At 42.5% G+C, this 25,360-nt stretch overlaps 1 protein-coding gene across 1 annotated transcript in view; it reads right to left on the reverse strand.

The window, feature by feature from the left end:
• LOC126249262 (location of vulva defective 1-like) overlaps positions 1–17,310 on the reverse strand; it is a 104,478-nt gene extending 87,168 nt beyond the window's left edge. Inside the window, exon 1 of the mRNA XM_049950917.1 lies at positions 17,163–17,310. The gene's annotated coding sequence lies outside the window, so the exon portion shown is untranslated. The remainder of the gene's footprint in view (positions 1–17,162) is intronic.
• Positions 17,311–25,360: the final 8,050 nt, after the last annotated feature.

Consider the following 25,360-nt stretch of genomic DNA (forward strand, 5'->3'; position numbering starts at 1 on the left):
TTGCTACACCAGGTCGCTGGTCGTCTCTACAAACGGCGTCATCGATGACATCGGGGTGAAAGTGCAGCGCGCCAAGGACGCAGGCTGGTGGAAACAGTATTATGCTTTGGGGGACATTCCGCTGCGCTAGCATGGGACATGGGGTAATAATCGAAGACACGCTGACAACTGTGGACCACCCACCTGCACCCCTTCATGCTTGATGTCTTCACTACCGGTGAAGATATCTTCCAGCAGGATAATTATCGGTGTCTCAAAGCCAGAACTATGCTACAGTGGTTTGAGGAGCATGATGGTGTTCACGTTGATGTCTTGGCCAGGAAATTCTCTCGATGCGAATCCAGTCGAACCCGTTTGGGTCACTATCAGGCGTCACACAAATCAGCAGCCCGCTGTATACGGAAATTACATGACTTGTGTGTGGACATTTGGCGCGACATGCCTCCACAAACCAACAAACAATATGTCTAATCTATGACACGCAAATCGGCGACGTATTGCGTTCCAAAGACGGACCAACAAGTTATTAAGCAGGTGCTCACAATGTTTCGGCTCGTCAGTATATATTGCAGGAAAATTATATTGGTGAGTAAATCACATCTTTCTCAACTATTGGGGCAGAATAATCCTCTGCGCTTTGGAGAACGACAAACGCATGCGAGAGCTTTCATTCTCGATTTAACTCTCTTTGAATCCAGTCACTCTAACATTTACATTTTTGTAATTTGGCTGAACAGTGTCGGGTGTGGTTCCTTACTAAAAACGGACAGTAAAATCAGAGAGAGACAAATATTCATCCACAAAAAAATTGCGCAATTGCAAAATGGTGAAACTGACAGTTTGCACTTTTTGAAGCGTGTTTCATACAAAATTTAAATGTTTTCTTTAATTTAAGAATATTTTCTGAATGTAAGTATTAGCAACTGAAGCTCGTTGTCATATATTTCATTCCGCCACCTTTCTTTCAGTCTCGAAATGTAAGAGAATGTGCTACCGTTTTGTACATTGTTGTTAAATGTGATAAAATTACTTCACTTGTCTGTGGCTTACTGATGACCAAGTGGAAAATACGATCCTGCAGGATAGACGGCATGTTCATGTACTGGTGGACAGGACGGCTTTTGCCAAGTTGCGGAGTTCCTGTGCTGAGCAGTTATAAGTTGCAGAGTTCCTGTGAGCCGGAACCTGAACCGAACACCAAGGACCCGACCCCCCCCCCCCCCCCTTTGCCACCAACCCAACCGTGATTCTGTGCGCGGCCTTTCATACATACAGGGTGTTCGGAAATTCCCGTCACAAACTTCTACAACTTCTGGAGGGGAGTGAGTACACAATACTTTCAATAGGAATCCAAGTCCGGAAATGTACTGTTTCCGTTCTACGACGGTTTCAGTTCAGATGTTCAACTCATCCACTTCTGCTTCAGTAATTTCATTTGGCGCAGCGCAGTACGATTACTAGGTAACAATTTGAAAGGGACCATAACGCAACATCCACTTATCACTTACGCACATTTTTTTGTATTAACACAAACATTACGTGAAGTACTAAATGGTTGTTTCGTTATATTTCCTTTCGAATTGGTACATAATAATTGTACTGCGTCACAACTAATTGAATTCCTCAAGCGTAAGTGGATGAGTTAAACATCTTAATTGAAACCATCACAGAACGGAAACGGCACGTTTCTGGACATGCGATCCTATTCAAAATATTATATACTCACCCCCCTCTGAAAGTCCTAGACGTCTGTGACGATAATTAACGAACACTCTGTATTTGTTGCAGCGCTTCCTCGCTGTAATGATGTCCACCAATTCTCTGGGATATAGTAAGTTCATTTGTGTCACCTATAAAATTTAGTTCTCATGACGTTGTACGTCTCGAAACTGACCAAGTCACTTGTATAAAAAAATGACAATTTTTTAGCACCCTTTTAGATAAATTTCTGCTGACGTCCATGCCAAGCACGTGAAAGAACATGCAAATTGTCTAAAAATTATTGATATGTCTATTCTTTTGTCTAAAGCAAATGTCAACACATTTACTGGTGCTCTCTAATCACCATTAAGAATAATTTGGAATAGATCATATGAAAGTTACCATACGCAACCAAAAAGAAATATTGAGTATTCTATATATATAATTCAGATCATTGGCTGTGAAGGGTAGTCAAAGTTTTAATTATCACCTCGCAAAAATAAAGTTACGTAATTGTTTGTTTACAGGTACCAATCTGCAGCCTTGGTACACACTAAAACCTTCGAGCCACAAATCCGTAGCAAGAAGCTAGAGGAGCGAAATCCAAATGGAACAGCCCTTTGGTAAAGTGGTGTGTCGTGCGGTAATCCGTTTTCTGCATTTGATGGAGAACAACGAAACAACCCGTGCTAAGTTGGTGTAAGACACGGTGAAATCGTGCCGTGAATTGGGACAATGGGCAGGTGGCACAGATGCTTCTAGTGTAGTTAAACAAGCCTTAATGGCGACGAATGATGTGGCAGACTGTCCCTCTGTTGAGAATCGGAGATCTCAAGAGGAATGGAGGCCCTGGTGCTCAAAGACCGGCTATCATAGCTGAGGCGATGGTGGGGAAAACAGTGAAAAATCAGTCACTAATCAGTTTTCAGTATCTTACACTACATTTTGAACATGACAAAGGTCGCCGCCAGCTGGATTCCACGACTGCCCGAACAGAGGCAGCGGCGGAAATGTTGCAGCTCCGTCACTCCAAACCAGAGGCCATCGTTAGCTACCTAATAACCGTGGACGAGTGCTCGATGTAGCAAAATGATCCCGAGAGAAAGGGGCAAAGCAAGTAGTGCAAACATGTGGATTCACCAGCGCCGAAAAAGGTGAAGATCCAACCGTTATGGGCAAAGGTGACGTTGAGCTTTCTTGGTGCTGTCGTGGTGTAGCGCTGATTCATGCTCGTACGGGGCAAACCGTCTAAGGAACGTACTACAAGAATAATCTGACGAGGTTACGGGAGACTGTCCAGGCGGAGCGTCGCAGGAAGCTATTGAATGTGGTTCTTTTGCTGCACAACACGCCAACTCACTCTGCACAAAACACAGTCACACCCGTTGCTGCTTTAGGCTACAAATTTTGCCTTATGCGCCCCCCCCCCCCCCCTTTATTCTCCTGGAATGGCACTCAGTGACTTCTGTAACCAAGGTAGCCGCCAAGTCATCCGTCATTGGGAAAACCGTGTCGTACTGAAGGATGTCTATTAGAGTTTAGCAGTACAGTAGAGCGTAGACCAGTTTCGTCAAACTTTTTTTGGTGGAAGAGTCAATACTGACATTGTGCAGCGGCACCTCGGGCCGCATATGTCGTAACGTACAAAAATTAGTACGTTATGAGCACCCAACACGCTAGTCAAGTAAGGCCTTGATAAGTTGACCGCAGGCCACCAAGTACTGATCGTTAAAAGTTGGCACCATTCGGAACAATTCGTGTTCACTGGTCTGTTTCAGATTACTGCCATCCTCAGCAATCCCAAAAGTTGTGACACTAAGTAAAGGCCTGACGAAGCGCTGTGTTGTCTACGTGAGCGGATGATTAATTGATTAATAACAGTGATTATATTTAAGTTCATTATGCAATATGAGACATAATCAGAAATATTCACTAAATGTCTCGAATGTAATTTTTCTTGTTACGGCGTAAAGCTAGCACCAACACGCCCAGTCGGGAACGACAGGGGAGAGGAAGCTGTGAGAAGTAGTCAATCGCACGCTGACCGACCTCCCTTCCAGGACGACAACGCGGCAGCAGCGGCCTCTAGGTGAAGAGGAAATAAGCGCCGCGCCCTACTGGTGGGACCCATTTCTTAGCCACTTCGTTAGGAATCTCTGTGTAGCACAGACTTGTATTTGTCTATTCTGAAGAAGACTGGTTATTTCGTACGTCGTCCCTTGCTTGCGACACATCCTTCAAAGTTAAGTATTGTTTTGTTTTGTTGTAATAAAACTCATTAATACGAGTTGTTTGATTGATTGTCTAGCGAACCGAGCATGCAGGCTTCCTAGATACAACATTTCTTATACCCATTACGGTGTATTACAACAGCCGTAATTTGATTTTATATTCCTCGTTGCAAATAAAAATTTGATTCCGTGATGATGTTACAAACTTTCTGGCATGAGCAGAAGGGTAAATCCATCAATTTGAGGTAAGAAACCCTGGTCCGGAAACGAAGTCGAAAGTCACAAGTGATAGTTGTTCTGATGCCTATTACAGTGTAATACGTGTACCGGTATTATTGTTGTTAAGATTGTTGGGTAGGCAACGTTCAGAGGTGGTAGTATGGACCAAAACAAGAACAAAATGTTCAGCAAACATGGGCTCTCAACCGCAGGACTTAAGAGCTTCTGCGCAACACATCTTTTCTACTGAACAACTGACCATATCTCTAAGGGTATGGCCGGCCGGAGTGGCCGTGCGGTTCTAGGCGCTACAGTGTGGAACCGAGCGACCGCTACGGTCGCAGGTTCGAATCCTGCCTCGGGCATGGATGTGTGTGATGTCCTTAGGTTAGTTAGGTTTAATTAGTTCTAAGTTCTAGGCGACTGATGACCTCAGATGTTAAGTTCCATAGTGCTCAGAGCCATTTGAACCATCTAAGGGTATGCGTTTTAGTCCATGTTTATTAGACATTTCTTTTCTTATTGTTCTCCCATACTAACAATACTGAAAGTTGTCCACCCTACAATCTTCGTAACAACAGTCGTGGTAAATGTATTCCACTGTGAGAGGTATCAGAGCGATTTTCGATTATAGCTGTCGACTCGATCGTTTCCAGACAAGGGTCCCTTACGCCAGATTGATACGATTACCCTTCTCCATCATCAATGAAAGTTCGTAATATCATCACGGAAACATCCTGTGCGTACCGCATTTGAGATGACCGTCTTTATAGTGTCCATTCAGGAATCCATGTTATTTCCGTTTCAAATTTATACGTTATTACATTGAAAAACCAAAGAAACTGGAACACCAGCTTAATGTCGTGCAGGACCCCCGCGAGCACGCAGAAGTGACGCAACACGACGTGCCATGGGCTCGACTAATGTCTGAAGTAGTGTTTGACAGAATTGGCACCATCAATCCCGCAGGGCTGTCCATAAATCGAAAGAGTACGAGGGGCTGGAGATCTCTTCTGAACAGCATGTCGCAAGGCTGTTGATGGCACAGCATTGAAATCAGCAGTATTTTGCGGAAGGGTTGCACTTCTGTCACGCTGAACGATTCTCCATCTACGGTACATCTACATGGATACTTTGCAAATCACATTTAAGCGCCTGGAAAAGGGTTCATCGAACCACCTTCACAATTCTCTATTATTCCAATCTCGTATAGCGAGCGGAAAGAATGAACACGTATATCTTTCCGTACGAGCTCTGATTTCCCTTATTTTATCGTGGTGATCGTTCCTCCATATGTAGATCGGTGTCAACAAAATATTTTCGTATTCGGAGGAGAAAGTCGATAATTGGAATTTCGTGAGAAGATTCAGTCGCAACGAAAAACTCCTTCCTTTTAATAATGTCCAGCCCAAATCCTGTATCATTTCTGTGAAACTCTCTCCCATATTTCGCGATAATACAAAACGTGCTGCCTTTCTTTGAACTTTTTCGATGTCCTCCGCCAGTCCTACCTGGTAAGGATCCCACACCGCGCAGCAGTATTCTAAAAGAGGACGGACAAGCGTAGTGTAGGCAGTCTCCATAGTAGGTCTGTTACATTTTCTAAGTGCCCTGCCAATAAAACGCAGTCTTTGGTTAGCCTTCCCCACAACATTTTCTATGTATTCCTTCCAATTTAAGTTGTTCGTAATTGTAATACCTAGGTAATTCGTTGAATTTACGGCTTTTAGATTAGAATGATTTATTGTGTTACCGAAGTTTAACGAGTTCCTTTTAGCACTCATGTGGATGACCTCACACTTTTCGTTATTTAGGGTCAACTGCCACTTTTCGCACCATTCAGATATCTTTTCTAAATCGTTTTGAGTTTGTTTTGATCTTCTGATGACTTTCTTAGTCGATAAACGACAGCGTCATCTGCAAACAACCGAAGACGGCTGCTCATATTGTCTCCCAAATCGTTTATATAAATAAGGAACAGCAAAGGGTCTGTAACACTACCTAGGGGAACGCCAGAAATCACTTCTGTTTTACTCGATGACTTTCTGTCAATTACTACGAACTGTGGCCTCTCTGACAGGAAATCACAAATCCAATTACATAACTGAGACGATATTCCATAAGCACGCAATTTCACTACGAGTCGCTTGTGTGGTACAGTGTCAAAAGCCTTCCGTAAATCCAGAAATACGGAACCGATCTGAAAGCCCTTGTCAATATCACTCAACACTTCATGTGAATAAAGAGCTAGCTGTGTTTCACAGGAACGATGTTTTCTAAACCCATGTTGACTGTGTGTCAATAAATGGTTCAAATGGCTCTGAGCACTATGGGACTTAACATCTATGGTCATAAGTCCCCTAGAACTTAGAACTACTTAAACCTAACTAACCTAAGGACATCACACAACACCCAGTCATCACGAGGCAGAGAAAATCCCTAACCCCGCCGGGAATCGAACCCGGGAACCCGGGCGCTGGAAGCGAGAACGCTACCGCACGACCACGAGCTGCGGACTGTGTGTCAATAGACCGTTTTCTTCGAGGTAATACATAATGTTCCAACACAGTATATGTTCCAAAATCCTGCTGCATATCGACGTTAACAATATGGGCCTGTAATTTAGTGGATTACACGTACTACCTTTCTTGAATATTATTGGTGTGACCTGTGCAATTTTCCAGTATTTGGGTACGGATCTTTCGTCGAGCGAACGGTTGTATATGATTGTTAAGTATAGAGATAATGCATCAGCATACTCCGAAAGGAACCTAATTGGTATACAGTCTGGACCAGAAGACTTGCTTTTATTAAGTGATTTAAGTTGCTTCACTACTCCGAGGATATTTACTTCTACGTTACTCATGTTGGCAGCTGTTCTCGATTCGAATTCTGGAATATTTACTTCGTCTTCTTTTGTGAAGGCATTTCGGAAGGCTGTGTTTAGTAACTCTGCTTTGGCAGCACTGTCTTTGATAGTATCTCCATTGTTATCGCGCAGAGTAGGCATTGATTGTTTCTTGCCGCTAAAGTACTTCACATACGACCAGAATCTATTTGGATTTTCTGCCAGGTTTCGAGACAAAGTTTCGTTGTGGAAACTGTTATAAGCATCTCGCATTGAAGTCCACGCTAAATTTCGAGCTTCTGTAAAAGATCGCCAATCTTGGGGATTTTGCGTCTGCTTGAATTTGGCATGATTGTTTCGTTGTTTCAGCAACAGTGTTCTAACCCGTTTTGCGTACCAAGGAGGATCAGCTCCGTCGTTTGTTAATTTATTTTGTAAAAATCTCTCAATTGCTGACGATACTATTTCTTTGAATTTAAGCCACATCTGGTCTGCACTTATATTATTAATTTGGAATGAGTGGAGATTGTCTCTCAGGAAGGCGTCAAGTGATTTTTGTCTGCTTTTTGAATAGGTATATTTTTCGCTTATTTTCGAGGATTTGGGGGATTGCAATATTCAATCTCGCTACGACAACCCTGTGTTCACTAATCCCTGAATCGGTTTTGATGCTCGTTATTAACTCAGGATTATTTGTTGCTAAGAGGTCAAGTGTGTTTTCACAACCGTTTACTATTCGCGTGGGCTCAGGAACTAATTGCTCGAAATAATTTTCAGAGAATGCGTTTAGCAAAATTTCGGATTATATTTTATGCGTACCTCTGGTATTGAACATGTATTTTCGCCAACATATCGAGGGTAAATTAAAGTCACCACCAACTATTATTGTATGAGTCGGGTACGTGTTTGAAATCAAGTTTTCTTTGAACCTTTCAGCAACTGTATCATCTGAATTGAGAGGTCGGTAAAACGATCCAGTTATTTTATTCCGGTTGCCAACAACGACCTCTTCAATCGTCGTTGGTCCTGTTCTTGCAGGTACTTTTTCCGGCCCCAGCGATGTCAGAGATTTGATGTTTTATCGGATTCCTGATATTCACGTTACACTCGTGCAATGGTCTACGGGAAAATCCCCACTTCATCGCCACCTCGCAGACGCTGTGCCCAATCCCTCGTGCGCCGACTTTGACACCACGTCCAAACTTACTTAAACCTCGATAACTTGTCATTGTAGCAGCAGAAACTAATTTAACAACTGCGCCAGACAATTGTTTTATATTGGTGTTGGCGACCGCAGTGCCGTATTCTGCCTGTTTACGTATCTCTGTATTTGAATACGCACACCAGTTTCTTTGGCGCTTCAGTGTGACTAATCAGTACTGGAACACAAACACTACAACATTTCCTCTCACACCCTACAACCCCGCAGTGACCGCGTTACCCCTATGTCGCCGAGGCAAGCGGGCGAATTCACTAACGGCAAATAAAATTAAGGTCATCCTAAAATATTAATGTTTTTAAGTATTATTGTTTGTTACTGAGCAGGAGAAACACTCTCTTAAGAAGCTCTTAACTGAAGTTGACGGTTTTTTATTCGGCTATTAGATGCTACATGTATATTACTATAAAATGCGACTGATAACCTTGGGCCTCACAAACACATGATTCGGGCTGCACTTTGGGGAACAGTGCCGTAGAGAATCGTAAGTAAGCGTCCACTACGGTAGTATTCCTACTAGTCTTACTGATTACCTTAGAAACCGAAAGCGGTGAACCGTCTAGACATTGAGTGAGAACATATAAAGGGCCGCGTAACCGACGCAACATTTTTGTTCTACATAATTACCCTCCTGTCTGTTACTTAAAAATAAACAGTACCTATAGCAAAACTGAAACTAGCCATGTTTTTTTAGAAAATTGTTGATTTGTCCCGTGAAACAATGGGATGTTGTTTGTAAAAACAAAACAAAAAAATACAGATTTATTATAAAGTGGCACAACACGCAGTTTGCTCAAAAAACGTCAAAATTAAATAACCAAATATAGAAACATATCAAACATCGCTTCAATAATACGTCGAGCTTATATATAACATGTTTCCGTTATTGATACAAAAATTCAAACTGGTCAGTAATAGCTGGATACTCTTGCCGTTCATCATGATGAACCTTCTATTGAGTACAAAATAACAACAATAATTATATGGTCTCTTCCCCCCCCCCCCCCCATGAACCATGGACCTTGCCGTTGGTGGGGAGGCTTGCGTGTCTCAGCGATACAGAGCCGTACCGTAGGTGCAACCACAACGGAGGGTTATCTGTTGAGAGGCCAGACAAACGTGTGGTTCCTGAAGAGGGGCAGCAGCCTTTTCAGTAGTTGCAGGGGCAACAGTCTGGATGATTGACTGATCTGGCCTTGTAACACTAACCAAAATGGCCTTGCTGTTCTGGTACTGTGAACGGCTGAAAGCAAGGGGGAAACTACAGCCGTAATTTTTCCCGAGGGCATGCAGCTTTACTGTATGGTTAAATGATGATGGCGTCCTCTTGGGTAAAATATTCCGGAGGTAAAACTGTCCCCCATTCGGATATCCAGGCGGGGACTACTCAGGAGGATGTCATTATCAGGAGAAAGAAAACTGGCGCTCTACGGATCGGAGCGTGGAATGTCAGATCCCTTAATCGGGCAGGTAGGTTAGAAAATTTAAAAAGGGAAATGGATAGGTTAAAGTTAGATATAGTGGGAATTAGTGAAGTTCGGTGGCAGGAGGAACAAGACTTCTGGTCAGGTGACTACAGGGTTATAAACACAAAATCAAATAGTGGTAATGCAGGAGTAGGTTTAATACTGAATAGGAAAATAGGAATGCAGGTAAGCTACTACAAACAGCCTAGTGAACGCATTACTGTGGCCAAGATAGATACGAAGCCCACGCCTACGACAGTAGTACAAGTTTATATGCCGACTAGCTCTGCAGATGACGAAGAAATTGATGAAATGTATGATGAGATAAAAGAAATTATTCACGTAGTGGAGGGAGACGAAAATTTAATAGTCATGGGTGACTGGAACTCAAGAGTAGGAAAAGGGAGAGAAGGAAACATAGTAGATGAATATGGATTGGGGCTAAGAAATGAAAGGGGAAGCCGCCTGGTAGAATTTTGCACAGAGCATAACTTAATCATAGCTAACACTTGGTTCAAGAATCATGAAAGAAGGTTGTATACATGGAAGAAGCCTGGAGATACTGACAGGTTTCAGATAGATTATATAATGGTAAGACAGAGATTTAGGAACCAGGTTTTAAATTGTAAGACATTTCCAGGGGCAGATGTGGACTCTGACCACAATCTGTTGGTTATGAACTGTAGATTAAAACTGAAGAAACTTCAAAAAGGTGGTAATTTACGGAGATGGGACCTGGATAAACTGACTAAACCAGAGGTTGTACAGAGTTTCAGGGTCAGCATAAGGAAACAATTGACAAGAATGGGGGAAAGAAATACAGTAGAAGAAGAATGGGTAGCTTTGAGGGATGAAGTAGTGAAGGCACAGAGGATCAAGTAGGTAAAACGACGAGGGCTAGTAGAAATCCTTGGATAACAGAGGAAATATTGAATTTAATTGATGAAAGGAGAAAATAAAATATAAAAATGCAGTAAATGAAGCAGGCAAAAAGGAATACAAACGTCTCAAAAATGAGATCGACAGGAAGTCCAAAATGGCTAAGCAGGGATGGCTAGAGGACAAATGTGAGGATGTAGAGGCTTATCTCACTGGGGGTAAGATAGATACTGCCTACAGGAAAATTAAAGAGACCTTTGGAGAAAAGAGAACCACTTATATGAATATCAAGAGCTCAGATGGAAACTCAGTTCTAAGCAAAGAAGGGAAAGCAGAAAGGTGGTTCAAAATGGTTCAAATGGCTCTGAGCACTATGGGACTCAACTGCTGAGGTCATTAGTCCCCTAGAACTTAGAACTAGTTAAACCTAACTAACCTAAGGACATCACAAACATCCATGCCCGAGGCAGGATTCGAACCTGCGACCGTAGCGGTCTTGCGGTTCCAGACTGCAGCTCCTTTAACCGCACGGCCACTTCGGCCGGCGCAGAAAGGTGGAAGGAGTATATAGAGGGTCTATACAAGGGCGATGTACTGGAGAACAATATTATGGAAATGGAAGAGGATGTAGATGAAGATGAAATGGGAGATATGATACTGCGTGAAGATTTTGATAGAGCACTGAAAGACCTGAGTCGAAACAAGGCCCCGGGAGTAGACAACATTCCATTGGAACTACTGACAGCCTTGGGAGAGCCAGTCCTGACAAAACTCTACCATCTGGTGAGCAAGATGTATGAGACAGGCGAAATACACTCAGACTTCAAGAAGAATATAGTAATTCCAATCCCAAAGAAAGCAGGTGTTGACAGATGTGAAAATTACCGAACTATCTGTATAATAAGTCCCGGCTGCAAAATACTAACGCGAATTATTTACAGACGAATGGAAAAACTGGTAGAAGCCGACCTCGGGGAAGATCAGTTTGGATTCCGTAGAAATGTTGGAACACGTGAGGCAATACTGACCTTACGACTTATCTTAGAAGAAGGATTAAGGAAAGGCAAACCTACGTTTCTAGCATTTGTAGACTTAGAGAAAGCTTTTGACAATGTTGACTGGAATACTCTCTTCCAAATTCTGAAGGTGGCAGGGGTAAAATACAGGGAGCGAAAAGCTATTTACAATTTTTACAGAAACCAGATGGCAGTTATAAGAGTCGAGGGACATCAAAGGGAAGCAGTGGTTGCGAAGGGGGTGAAACAGGGTTGTAGCCTCTCCCCGATGTTATTCAATCTGTATATTGAGCAAGCAGTAAAGGAAACAAAAGAAAAATTTGGAGTAGGTATTAAAATCCAGGGAGAAGAAATAAAAACTTTGAGGTTCGCCGATGACATTGTAATTCTGTCAGAGACAGCAAAGGACTCGGAGGAGAAGCTGAACGGAATGGACAGTGTCTTGAAAGGAGGGTATAAGATGAACATCAACAAAAGCAAAACGAGGATAATGGAATGTAGTCGAATTAAGTCAGGTGATGCTGAGGGAATTAGATTAGGGAATGAGACACTTAAAGTAGTTAAGGAGTTTTGCTATTTGGGGAGCAAAATAACTGATGATGGTCGAAGTAGAGAGGATATAAAATGTAGACTGGCAATGGCTAGGAAAGCATTTCTGAAGAAGAGAAATTTGTTAACATCGAGTATAGATTTAAGCGTCAGGAAGTCGTTTCTGAAAGTATTTGTATGGAGTGTAGCCAAGTATGGAAGTGAAACATGGACGATAAATAGTTTGGACAAGAAGAGAATAGAAGCTTTCGAAATGTGGTGCTACAGAAGAATGCTGAAGATTAGATGGGTAGATGACATAACTAATGAGGAAGTACTGAATAGGATTGGGGAGAAGAGAAGTTTGTGGCACAACTTGACTAGAAGAAGGGATCGGTTGGTAGGACATGTTCTGAGGCATCAAGGGATTACCAATTTGGTATTGGAGGGCAGAGTGGAGGGTAAAAATTGTAGAGGGAGACCAAGAGATGACTACACCAAACAGATACAGAAGGGTGTTGGTTGCAGTAGCTAGTGGGAGATGAAGACGCTTGCACAGGATAGAGTAACATGGAGAGCTGCATCAAATCAGTCTCAGGACTGAAGACCACAACAACAACAATTATATGGTATCAGCTAATTTTTATTGCTTTTAAAATGCAATTTAAATTTTGTACGGAACCGAACGACATGCTGTTCTAATTGTGTGCAATACAAAGAGACAAAGAATACAACCGGTAATCCTAGCATTTACTACGTTATTTATGTACTGCACCAAAACTACCGAACTGCAGTTTTGGTAGAGCGCAGTTCTAGTGTCTATGTAACGCCACCACCAATTTGATTTTTTTCGTGGTGATAGTTAAAACTTCATGGTTACCCATACTAATTTCGTTAAAGAAAGGATTCAGTCTAATGAATGCAAAAGACATCAATCAGAACAGCAAGAACTGAGGCCTAAAGTCCTTCAACTAAAAATTAGCCTCCCTGACATTACGTGACCTGGATGACTTCTCAAAAGAAAACGTCAGTGTTTGGGTGACATGTGACAGAGTGATAGATAAAAGACTTAAAACGAGGTTACCATGGAAAACACTCAATAGGGAAATCAATTGGCAGTAATTCCCTTTTTAAAAAAATCATTATCTTAAGCTTCAGAGGAGAAATATGTACATACGATCACAAGAGACTAACAAATTGATCAGGGCTTCACAACAAAGAACATCAAAGCCTAAAAGGAATTTTATGGCGAAGCTCATAATTCTGAAGAGCCCAGCCTATGCCTCAGGTGTCCCGATGAAACACTGAGAACAAACAACAAAGAAAACTGCGACTCCTCGCAACAAGCTACTTTCAAATTTTGCTAATCAGTGGAAGTAAAAAATGGAGCAACAAAGCACCAGTAGAAGACAATAATAATTGTGAAAATGTTGAAAAGAGATGATGACAAAGTGGTTTAAAAGCCTTGAGGTAATATTACAGCTGGCGAAATGAGAAAATAGCCTACACAATGAACAGAAATGAGCATAGATACGTTCACTCCACAAGAAAGAAAAATCAGATATGAACTACACAGCAATCTCCCTGAACTCTGTTGGCTACAACATCCTCTCTAGCGATCTTAACAGGTTAGAACAGAAGCTACATACCACTCTATTGCAGAACACCAGCAAAAATTACGAAAAAAGCAGATCGCGTGTAGAACAAATCCGCAACCGTAAAACCATCTCTCAAATTTGAAAAACTAATCACATGTGTTGGCTTCAGATTTTGTATCCAGACAGGCACTGTTTAACGCATTAACGGAATTTCACATTTTTTGTTTGAAAGCTACGCAAGTGATCAAAGCCTGACTGACATCATCAATCCCATACTTTCCGTGGCATTCGAGATCAAGACGGGGGAAGGAAGGGATTATCCATATAAAGTTTCATACTAGTCCGAGAATAAGTTACTAGCTCAAGTCAAAATCCCAGGGCAAACATAACTATTAGTCGATGTCTCCGAGAGAAAATGCACTTTCATTGCCTAGCATCTGCTAATGATACGCCGTCGTCGACAATAAAAAATTCTGGATCAAAACGTGAAAATAGTATCGGAATTAATAATGAATCAATGGAAAATAATTTCAGTTACAGAAAAGTGATCACAGTTACAATAGGAACCGGCGATTACAGTTTTATGGTCACTTAAGTAGAAAAAATAACATCACGGTATCACAGAAAATTACGAATTTAGCTATATCCGCGAAGAATGGAACCAACTGGTTAAAAGAATTTCATAATGATCTGAAGGAAACTGACATTCTTGAAGAAATGTTTCTAGACAGGACAAAATTTCGATTCAACAAATGTTTCTAGACAGAACAAAATTTCGAACTATAATCAGTAATAACTAACGAGGAGCGCCGGAACAAAAACTGATAAATCCGCATTTGCTCTTAATACAGAAAGTAACAAATAGTTATCTCTAAATGGCTCCACAAGCTATAAAAAGAAGAAACACACCATAAAACACTTGATGTCGCGTTGTGCTGAAAATTATTTTGTGGCAGCATGTATTATTACTCCCGTATCTCCCCACTACAGCTCAAACACGCGAATACAGCAAAAGTGGATATATCGGGTTTTGCTCCGGCGCTCTTCAAATATCTCGAAAAGCCTCTAGGCAAACTACATAACGTTCAGATGAACAGAAGAAAAAACACAGGGAACAGGTGAAGAGATATTGTGAGGAAAAGTATTGCAAGATAAGTTCAATACGGCACAATAAATTTACATAAGTTGCTTATTGATTTTGTTTTCATGAGTCAACATTTTAATCTCGGTAAGATTTTCCGGACACCAATATTCGGCAACCAAGCTACGATGTTCAATTGTAGGTCCTCTTCACGGCCGCTTTCCACGCGTGATGTTTAGCGGCGACCGCTCAGGAGAGCAGGCACCACCAGAAGAAAGGGATACGGGTAAGCTTCGCGGCCTTGCCGATGGATGGCGGGTGCTGCTCAAAACCGCCTCTTGTCCCCCAAGCACCAGCCGTTTCGCACGTGCATCGTATAGCGGAACACCCCGCTGCTTTCGAAGCACACACTGGGTAACAATTTCAGATCAAGAATTTCTGTATCTGAGGTGACAGATTTTGGAGCGAACCGTGAGTACTACGCCCACCCGATATGTCACAATCCTGTCCGAAACATGGCAAAAGGCAGGCACTATTAGCAGAGAGAGAAAACAAAAGGATGAAACTATTGATGCTTCATTACTGTATCACCGATTTCCTTCGCTTGAAAGCCATATACAAAATTCCCATACGCAATTTAAAACTTCACACAATAGTGTCTTTGGCAATTAAACGTTATAAGTAAAATAAATGAAATGCCAGGACAAGCTCTGTAGACTATTTTTTCCAACGTTGTATCCCTATACTTCCTTCTTACAAAGGTTTACAAAAGTTTGAACAACATATATATGCCGATCAACAATTAACTGAGTATATACTAAAGTTATTGAATTATGATAAATTATAATGTTATGGTGTTTAAATGACCGGTTACTGCCATGACCGCTAATAGTGAACGATATTTTCTTGTTTGCTCAGGTGCACTAGCACAAAAACCATATGGTGTAATTGTCATGATAATGACTGATACTTGAAGCATAATCCTGACGACAATGGTTATAATACAGAGTCCACAGTCTCACTTGCATATTGACTAAGTGGTTGCTTCACTTGAAAAAACTGATACTAGACATCCGAAACCGGTCGTTTAAGACATTTCAGTGAGCACGTGAGATTGTATACGGCATACTACATTATGTTTACTTGCTATTCCTCCATGCCATTGCAAATATTACCAAGAATGGATAGAAAAACATAAAACTCAGTGCCAGATGGGTTCGAAAATACATGAAAATATTAGTGTGTTATCACAAGTCTTGGAAATTAACAAATTTCATTATGATAATACATTCTTCTGTGAACAAAAACTGGTCCCAATAGAAAATGAATACCACTACAAGACGTCCAGATGCCACATATTTCATTGTATTCTCTCTCTCACACTACAGATTTTTTCCAACAATCAGTAAAATCTAAAATACTGAAACAGAAATCAAATGATACTGTCGTACACCACCGTAGCTTGGATGTGCGAGATACTTTAGGGGAGTTGGACGTGTGGCTCTCTTGTTTTGTTTTTCGAATGCAATTCAAGAATCTCCCATGTAAGTTTATAACACAATGAACAGGCGACACGTTTCAGGTGATGAGAGGCTGACAGTAATATGAATGGAGTTCCAAACCAAATGTAAACTCATACATCAACAACATCGGAAAGTCTCGTATGATTTCAACTTGGGGGAGAAAATTAATGAAATCCATGCCCAATTATAGGACCATGAGAAGTTTTAGCAGCTGTTAAAGAAGCATACAGAATATATAACAGTAATACGTTTTTAAAGTGTGAGCGCCTTACATCCTGCTTATGAAAAATATTGTACGCCCATTCATTATTCTAGCTACAATATGTCTCAACTACTAAAGTCTCCATCACGTTCATCACACATTGCTTTATAGCACTGATTCATGACTGACATTGGTTATCCACAATAACAGCCGAGATCCTGATGTTGTGAATGCTCACATTCCCTGTCTTTTTAGTAATTTACAGCAGATAAAACACACAGTATTAGGTACAGTGTGGATTTCTTATCAAGTTTAAATCTTACTGTAGACCCTAAATCTGCTATAACTACATGCAACGTTCCTAAGACAACTTTGAATCATAGGCACATTTCAAGCAGAAAAGCATGTAGTTAACATGCAAAATAACATTTGATACGGCATGTATTTTCTACCAATGAAATATTCCGGCGGTCCTGACAGCCTAAATTAATTAAAAAGCGTAAGGTATCCACTGTGACTGAGAAAAACCATCAGCCAGAGTTAGCGTTTGAAAGACGCCGTGTGCATTACCGCAACTTTTGGCAGTGTAATGCTCTCCATACTTCGTTTATTCATCAGCAATCCATATAAAAATTCGTTAACTATACTCACATGGATCATAAGGGCCATCATCGACGAACACTCCTTTCTATCGAACTATAGATATAACTGATACGATTTCCACAGAATTCAAAGGATTCAATCTGAACATTATTAAACAACGCGTGAATGAAACACAACGAAATGTAAACACAGCACAGACCACACAACGCACAGCCCACCTCTCCACCGCAGTTATCGACTCAATACACTTCCTCGGCGCACGCACAGTGCTGCCCCGCGCTGCCAACATAACACGTCATACACAAACTCCCTAATGGTAGTCTGAGTCTGCTGATGCAAACCGTAATTCGGCGCACCTAGTGTTTACTTGGAAATCCATGATTTCCAGTATTGTCCCTCTATCCAAATAAGGTATATTTGTTTTGTAATGGTAACTATTTCATTGCAGCAAGTGAGGTAGGGACATATACATTGCTCCTATGCTCCTCATGGCACCATTGCTTAAGCTGTTCTTCGGCTTTCGGCAGCTGCAGCGGTGACAGGATCTCCGTGCCGTAGAAGACTTCCTAAAGATGATTCAGTAAGGCTTTCGATAGTCTCAGCCTTCTGACCGAGGAGAGTAACAGACACTTTAAAGATGATTTTTCTGCAGTCTAGTCCTTTACTAAAGCTCGGTGAACTATTCTATTCCAACTATCATAATGTCTTGAGTAAGGAGAACTACAATCATAATCTCAGACGGCGATACAGATTAATAAAATCAGACCTAGCAAATCCACGATAGTTTGTATGTCTATTTCTCACAAAAGACATAAGTTTCAGGAAGATTTCGTAAAGTCAACTGAAATAATGCGAATGCTACAGTACCGTATTTGTTAAGTTAGTTACAGTTCAAAATTTAATTGAGGATGGATGCACTATTATTGAAAACGCAGTAAAAACACTGTTCTGGTCTCTAGGATAGTTAGTGCAAAATATTACGAGGCAGCTTTCATATCTGTGGACCGTTTTTGAGACTTCGGGTACCAGCTTTATTCCAGTTGTCGTTCGTTGACAAATATTTCTATTCCTCAGATATATACCGTATCGGTACGAGGTAGTTATGCTGTCACCATTATATTACTAGGGTCCCACTACATCGTATATAGCTTATCTTTCTTCCGCACGAAATTATTTTTTTCTCTCCTTGTGGAATACGCAGATTTCTCTAAGCGAAGAGGCTAATTTTTTTCTGTTTTATGAATTGTTGTGTATCGCATGATGGGGAAGGGGAATAACTACTTCCTTTTAATTTTAGTACTAATCGGAAATACGAGGATTTCAGAGCGGGTCTACTTCCGTTCTGCACTGAAGAAATAATCTCTATTGCGACCATCAGCTTAGAAACGTGTCTTATAATTTACAGCGAATTCCTGCGGCACATTTCTAATCGCCACGTGAGTAAAATAGCTTATTCGCTACACAGTTCAACAGTTTGGTGTCCAGTTAATGGCTACGGCACTAGAGAACATGAACATAAATTTAGGAACGTCAAAAAGTTGGAGATGTCAGAACTGATACACGAATGTATTAGGTACGAGCATACCACATTAAACGAGAGTTTCTAGCAGAGGTACAAAGTTTCTGAAGCACGTATCTGTAATAACACAATGTTTTAGGTGTCGAAGTAGTAAAGGAATGAAAGTGGTAACATGCCTAAGAAATCAGACGCAGTTTTAGTAAGAATAATTCAGTTCTCAAAACCAAGACCTGAGAGTTTCGTAGCCAGTGGGATCGTGGTAATCGAAGCACCCTTTCTGTGAGACTCATGTCAGACTAAATTTTATTTGTGAAGTTGAAATTATGGTTTAAATTAGCTCTTGCAAAATCGAGATGAAAAATATCAAGTACAGAGGCAGCAAACACTACGGTACTTTTTGTGAAAAAGAAAGTCTTTCGCCTGAACTTAGAGAACTTAGTAATCGTCACAAGAAATAAGCACTTTTATTTAAACTTACATATCAAAATGTATTGAAATCAGGGTGACCAAAGTCATCTATTGCAGTGAAATCTCATAGATAACAATTTTTTCAGGCTGTAACAGGTATATGAACAAAATACTTGTGCATCATGGTTTAAGGAGAGAGCAGTAGGCCCGTAAGAGACAAATAAAAATCGTGAAAATGACAGTCGAAATTTGACAAATTCAGTGTAATTCTGAGACTATATATTTTGTTTTACGAGCACAGAACTGTCATTAAAGTAAGGTCCCCTACCTTCATTGCACAACGTTTGAAGAGGATATACACTACTGGCCATTAAAATTGCTACACCAAGAAGAAATGCAGATCATAAACGGGCATTCATTGGACAAATACATTATAGTAGAACTGACATGTGATTACATTTTCACGCAATTTGGGTGCATAGATCCTGAGAAATCAGTACCCAGAACAACCACCTCTGGCCGTAATAACGGCCTTCATACGCCTGGGCATTGAGTCAAACAGAGCTTGGATGGCGTGTACAGGTACAGCTGCCCATGCAGCTTCAACACGATACCACAGTTCATCAAGAGAAGTGACTGGCGTATTGTGACGAGCCAGGTGCTCGGCCACCATTGACCAGACGTTTTCAATTGGTGAGAGATCTAGAGAATGTGCTGGTCAGGGCAGCAGTCGAACATTTCCTGTATCCGGAAAGGCCCTACAGGACCTGCCACATGCGGTCGTGCATTATCCTGCTGAAATGTAGGGTTTCGCAGGGATCAAATGAAGGGTAGAGCCACGGGTCGTAACATATCTGAAATGTAACGTCCACTGTTCAAAGTGCCGTCAATGCGAACAAGAGGCGACCAAGACATGTAACCAATGACACCCCATATCATCACGCCGGGTGATACGCCAGTATGGCGATGACGAATACACGCTTCCAATGTGCGTTCACCGCGATGTCGCCAAACACGGATGCGACCATCATGATGCTGTAAACAGAACCCGGATTCATCCGAAAAAATGACGTTTTGCCATTCGTGCAGCTAGGTTCGTCGTTGAGTACACCATCGTAGGCGCTCCTGTCTGTGATGCAGCGTTAAGGGTAACAGCAGCCATGGTCTCCGAGCTGATGGTCCATGCTGCTGCAAACGTCGTCGAACTGTTCGTGCAGATGGTTGTTGTCTTACAAACGTCTCCATCTGTTGACTCAGGGATCGAGACGTGGCTGCACGATTCGTTACAGCCATGCGGATAAGATGCCTGTAATCTCGACTGCTAGTGATGCGAGGCCGTTGGGATCCAGCACGGCGTTCCGTATTACCCTCCTGAACCCACCGATTCCATATTCTGCTAACAGTCATTGGATCTCGACCGACGCGAGCAGCAATGTCGCGATACGATAAACCGCAATCGCGATAGGCTATAATCCGACCTTTATCAAAGTCGGAAACGTGATGGTACGCATTTCTCCTCCTTAGACGAGGCATCACAACAACGTTTGACCAGGCAACGCCGGTCAACTGCTGTTTGTGTATGAGAAATCGGTTGGAAACCTTCCTCATGTCAGCACGTTTTAGGTGTCGCCGCCGGCGCCAGCCTTGTGTGAATGCTCTGAAAAGCTAAGCATTTGGATATGACAGCATCTTCTTCCTGTCGGTTAAATTTCGCGTCTGTAGGACGTCATCTTCGTGGTGTAGCAAATTTAATATCCAGTAGTGTATGACCCGCCTCACTTGTACGTCGGTGTTCATTAATATGGTTGTTTAGTGAAGCGTGGTTCTCTTCAGCGTTGCGTTTTCCAATTTCTGCGGTCACGGTATGCGTCTTTCTACAACGTCAAATAAAACGAAGGACTATGTGTTGAGATAATGCTTGTAACTCGTCCCCTCTCCTCCTCTCCCTCCTTCATTCTCCTGCTCTTGTACAAATGTACATCTGATCACTGTAACTGTAACTGTAGGCGACAGCAATAGAAGCATGTTGCGATTAATAAAAAATTGTTACCAGCCTGCAAAACCGCAATTGTTGCAATTTGTGAGCAGTCAGTCGCCTTAACCAATTTTGTTCCATTAGGCTGTCAGTTTCTCATCGGTTTCACTCATATAATGTCACGTTACTGCATCTTCGTTGCGTTCGTATCCATCGACCCACTCATTTCAGTGAATTTAAACCAAATGACACCATCTTAGTGCTGACGCAACTTTTACGAGGAAGCAACTCCGCGTGATGTGGTGATTGCTCTCAGTCGTGATGTCCATGTTCTGTCTGGTGCCACAGAAGAACGCTGTAATTAGACAGACAGGTCGTATACTTAATGTGAAGACACTGAATGAAACTGCGAAAAAAGAAAATTGTGGCAAAACTTGAGTAAACGAAGGGATTGGTTGTTAGTACGCGTCCTGTGGCATCAAGGAATAGTCAAAATGGGAATGGAGGGAAGTGTGGGTGATAAAAACTGCAAAGGGAGACGTAGGCATGAATACGGTACGCAGGTGCGAACGAATGTAGGTTGTGGCAGTTATTCAGAGATGAAGAGGCTTGCCCAGGAAGACTAGTTTGGACAGCAGCATCGCACCAGTCTTCGGGTTGAAGACCGCAATGACAACATTTACTACTATGTAGTGTGCGAAAGTAATCGGGAAAAGAACGGTTCAAATCCCCGACTTGGACGGAACCTAAATCGTAATCCTCCTTACTTTCTTTCTCTTGGAGTCACTGTCTGATCTATATTTGTGCAGTTACGAGATAACTTTAGAGATCATACACTAAACAGCAAACGAAACTGGTACACTTGCCTAATATTGTGTTGGGCCCCCGCGAGCACGCAGAAGTGCCGCAACACGACGTGGCATGGACTCGACTAACATCTGAAGTAGTGCTGGAGGGAAATGACACCATGAATCCTGCAGGGCTGTCCATAAGTCAGTAAGAGTACGAGTGGGTGGAGATCTCTTCTGAACAGCACGATGCAAGGCATCCCAGATACGCTTAATAATGTACATGTCTGGGGAGTTTGGTGGCCAGCGGACGAGATTAAACTCAGAAGAGTGCTCCTGGAGCCACTCTGTAGCAATTCTGGACGTGTGGGGTGTCGCATTGCCCTACTGGAATTGACCAAGTCCGTCTGAAGGCACAATGGACATAAATAGATGCAGGTAATCAGACAGGATGCTTAGTTACGTATCACCTGTCAGAGTCGTATCTAGACATATGTGGTCCCATATCACTCCAATGCACACGCCCCACACCACTACAGAGCCTCCACCAGCTTGAACAGTCCCCTCCTGACATGCAGGGTCCTTGGATTCATGAGTTTATCTCCATACCCGTACACGTCCATCCGCTCGAAACAATTTGAAACGAGACTCGTCTGACCAGGCAACATGTTTCCAGTCATCAACAGTCCAATGCCGGCGTTGAAGAGCACAGGCGAGGCGTAAAGCTTTGTGTCGCGCAGTCATCAAGGGTACACGAGTGGGCTTTCGGCTCCGAAAGTACTTATCGATGATGTTCCGTTGAATGGTTTGCACGCTGACACTTGTTGGTGGCCCATCACTGGAATTTGCAGCAATTTGAGGAAAGGTAGCACTTCCGTCACGCTGAACGGCTCTCTTCAGTCGTCTTTGGTCCCGTTCTTGTAGGATGTTTTTCCGGCCGCAGCAATGTCGGAGATGTGATGTTTTACCGGATTTCTGATATTCACGGTACACTCGTGAAATGGTCGTACGGGGAAAACCCCACTTCATCGCCACCTCGGAGACGCTGTGTCCCATCGCTCGTGCCGACTGTTATACCAGGTTCAGATTCACTTAAATCTTGATAACTTCTCATTGTAGCAGCAATAACCGATCTAACAACTGCACCAGACACTTGTTGTCTTATATAGGCGTTTCCGACAGCAGCGCCGTATTCTGCCTGTTTACGTAGCTCTTTACTGGGATACGCATGCCTATATCAGGTTCTTCGGCGCTTCGTTATAGAATATTCTGTGTATCCATCTTTCACTGACACTCTGAACCGATGTATAGAATCTCAACCGCCGTATAGAACCCAATCAGATGAACTATTTGTCTGTCACCGCGATACATCTGAAATTACTGGAAGTGTAATATGGTCAGGTTTTCAGGTTTCCTCGTTCTTTAATAATCTTTCTCCTTAGAGGAGAATAATACGGGCTGTAGAAGATCATACTTAGTTTTCAATAATCCAAGCACTGATGAGCCATAGTATTATGAAAATTGCTCACCACGAGCTGAATGTGCCCCCCCCCCCCCCTCCGAAACGAACTTGTGACGTCACACTAGTCAGCTTTTCCGCCATACTTCGTCAACGCTCGGCTCCGTGCAGGGCCGAGGGGAAATCAGTATGTTATTGGAAAGGTATCCACTAAACGTCTTAACTGCGTCGTGTGCTGTCGAGAGCTTACATGTATTTAAACGCGCAATTAAGAATTACTAAACTCATGTGAAATAGTTTCTTGCTCCCCACCGGATACAGCTGCTGGCGTTCGTGAGACCTGTAGATCCACGTACTGAGACGTACGCGCCACGGCCGCGGAATGCTGCCTGGTGAGTAGCGGACACGTGAGGCGGTAAGGAAAGTATAGGAGTGGATCAGAAAGGGATTACTCTAGTGAAGATACGGTTCGCAAATGAGGAAATGCACTGACATAAGCTACCCTGACAAAGGACGCATTGTTATGGCTCAGCACCTGTGAACGAGCATTTCGAAAACGGCGAAGCTGGTCGACTGAACGCATGCTATTGTCGTGAGCGTCTATGGAAAGTTGTTGAAGAACGGCTTGAATACCAGTAGGTGACAAGGTGTTTTGGATGTCCACGACAAGGCCGGAGGCTCTCCCACTATGTAAAGCAGGATAGGCAGCGATGTGTGGCAGATCTGACAGAATACAGTACTGGTGCAGGAACAAGAGTTCCGGAGCACACCGCTCAACGCACACTCTAGCTCTACGTCAGTATTCCGCAGGCCACCTGACGGTGTGTAGCGGAGGGTACTGCTGTCACCACGAACCTTCCCTGGCGCCTGGGAAGAATTATTGTTGGTAAGCCTTTGTAATATTTCTCGAATGTTCTCGTCGTGGTCATTTTGTGAGATGTATGTGGCAGAAAGTAATATATTTTCCGACTATTACCAGAAAGTACCGCCTCGAAGTTTCTATAGTAATCCTCTTCGTGATGCACAACGCCTCTCTTGTGACGTCTGCCAGTGGAGCTTGTTGAGCATCTCTGTAACACTCTCGCGCCGAAAAATCGATCCCGTGACGAAACGAGCCGCTCTTCTTTAGTTCTTATCTATCTACTTTACCAGTCCTACCTGATAAGGGTCCCATATTGACGAACAGTAGTCAAGAATCGGTCGAACAAGCTCTTTGTAAGCCTTTTCTTTCGTGGACTTCCTTAAGATCCTTCCTATGAATCTCAGTCTGGCATCTACTATTTGTTTTATTGTGGTCATTCCATTTAATGTCGCTTTGGATAGTCACTCCTCGATATTTTATGATGGTTACTGTTTCCAGCAAAAAATATGAAATGAGCGTATGGCATTTTTGGCCGGGAGGCCCCATCTGGGGAAGTTCGGCCGCCAAGTGCAAGTCTTATTTCAGTCGACGCCACATTGGGCGACTTGCCTGCCGGTGATGAGGATGAAATGGTGATGAGGACAACACAACACCCAGTCCACGAGCGGAGAAAATCTCCAAGCCGGCCCGGAATCGAACCCAGGTGCGCTTGCATGGGAGGCAAGCATGTTACCACCCAGCTAAGCAGGCGGACTGTTCCCAGCAATTTATCATCTAGAGTGTAGTTGTACAGTAGTGGATTTCTTTTCCTATGTATGCGCAATATGTTACATTTATTTACGTTCAGGGTGAACTGCCACAGCCTGCACCATCCATCAACCCTTTGAAGGTCATTTCGCAAATCGATGTTGTCTTCTGGTGTTGCTACTTTCTTATAGACAATCGCATCATCTGCGGGCAGTCTTAAATAGCTTCAGACGCTTTCTACTAGATCGTTTGTATACATTTTAAACTGTGACGTCCTATCACACTTCCTACGCGTACTTTTTATATCTGACGATTTTGTTTCGTTAAGATCGACGTGTTGAGTTCTGTGTGCAAGGAATTATTGAACCCAGTCGTAAATCTGGTCCAATACTCGGTAAAGTCGTATTTTTTCATTAAATAACAGTGCGGGACGGTGTCAGATGCCTTCCTGAAGTCAAGGAACACAGCATCAACCTGAGCGCCGTTGT

Source organism: Schistocerca nitens, chromosome 3 (assembly GCF_023898315.1).
Source record: "Schistocerca nitens isolate TAMUIC-IGC-003100 chromosome 3, iqSchNite1.1, whole genome shotgun sequence".
In the NCBI taxonomy this organism is placed as follows: Eukaryota; Metazoa; Arthropoda; class Insecta; order Orthoptera; family Acrididae; genus Schistocerca; species Schistocerca nitens.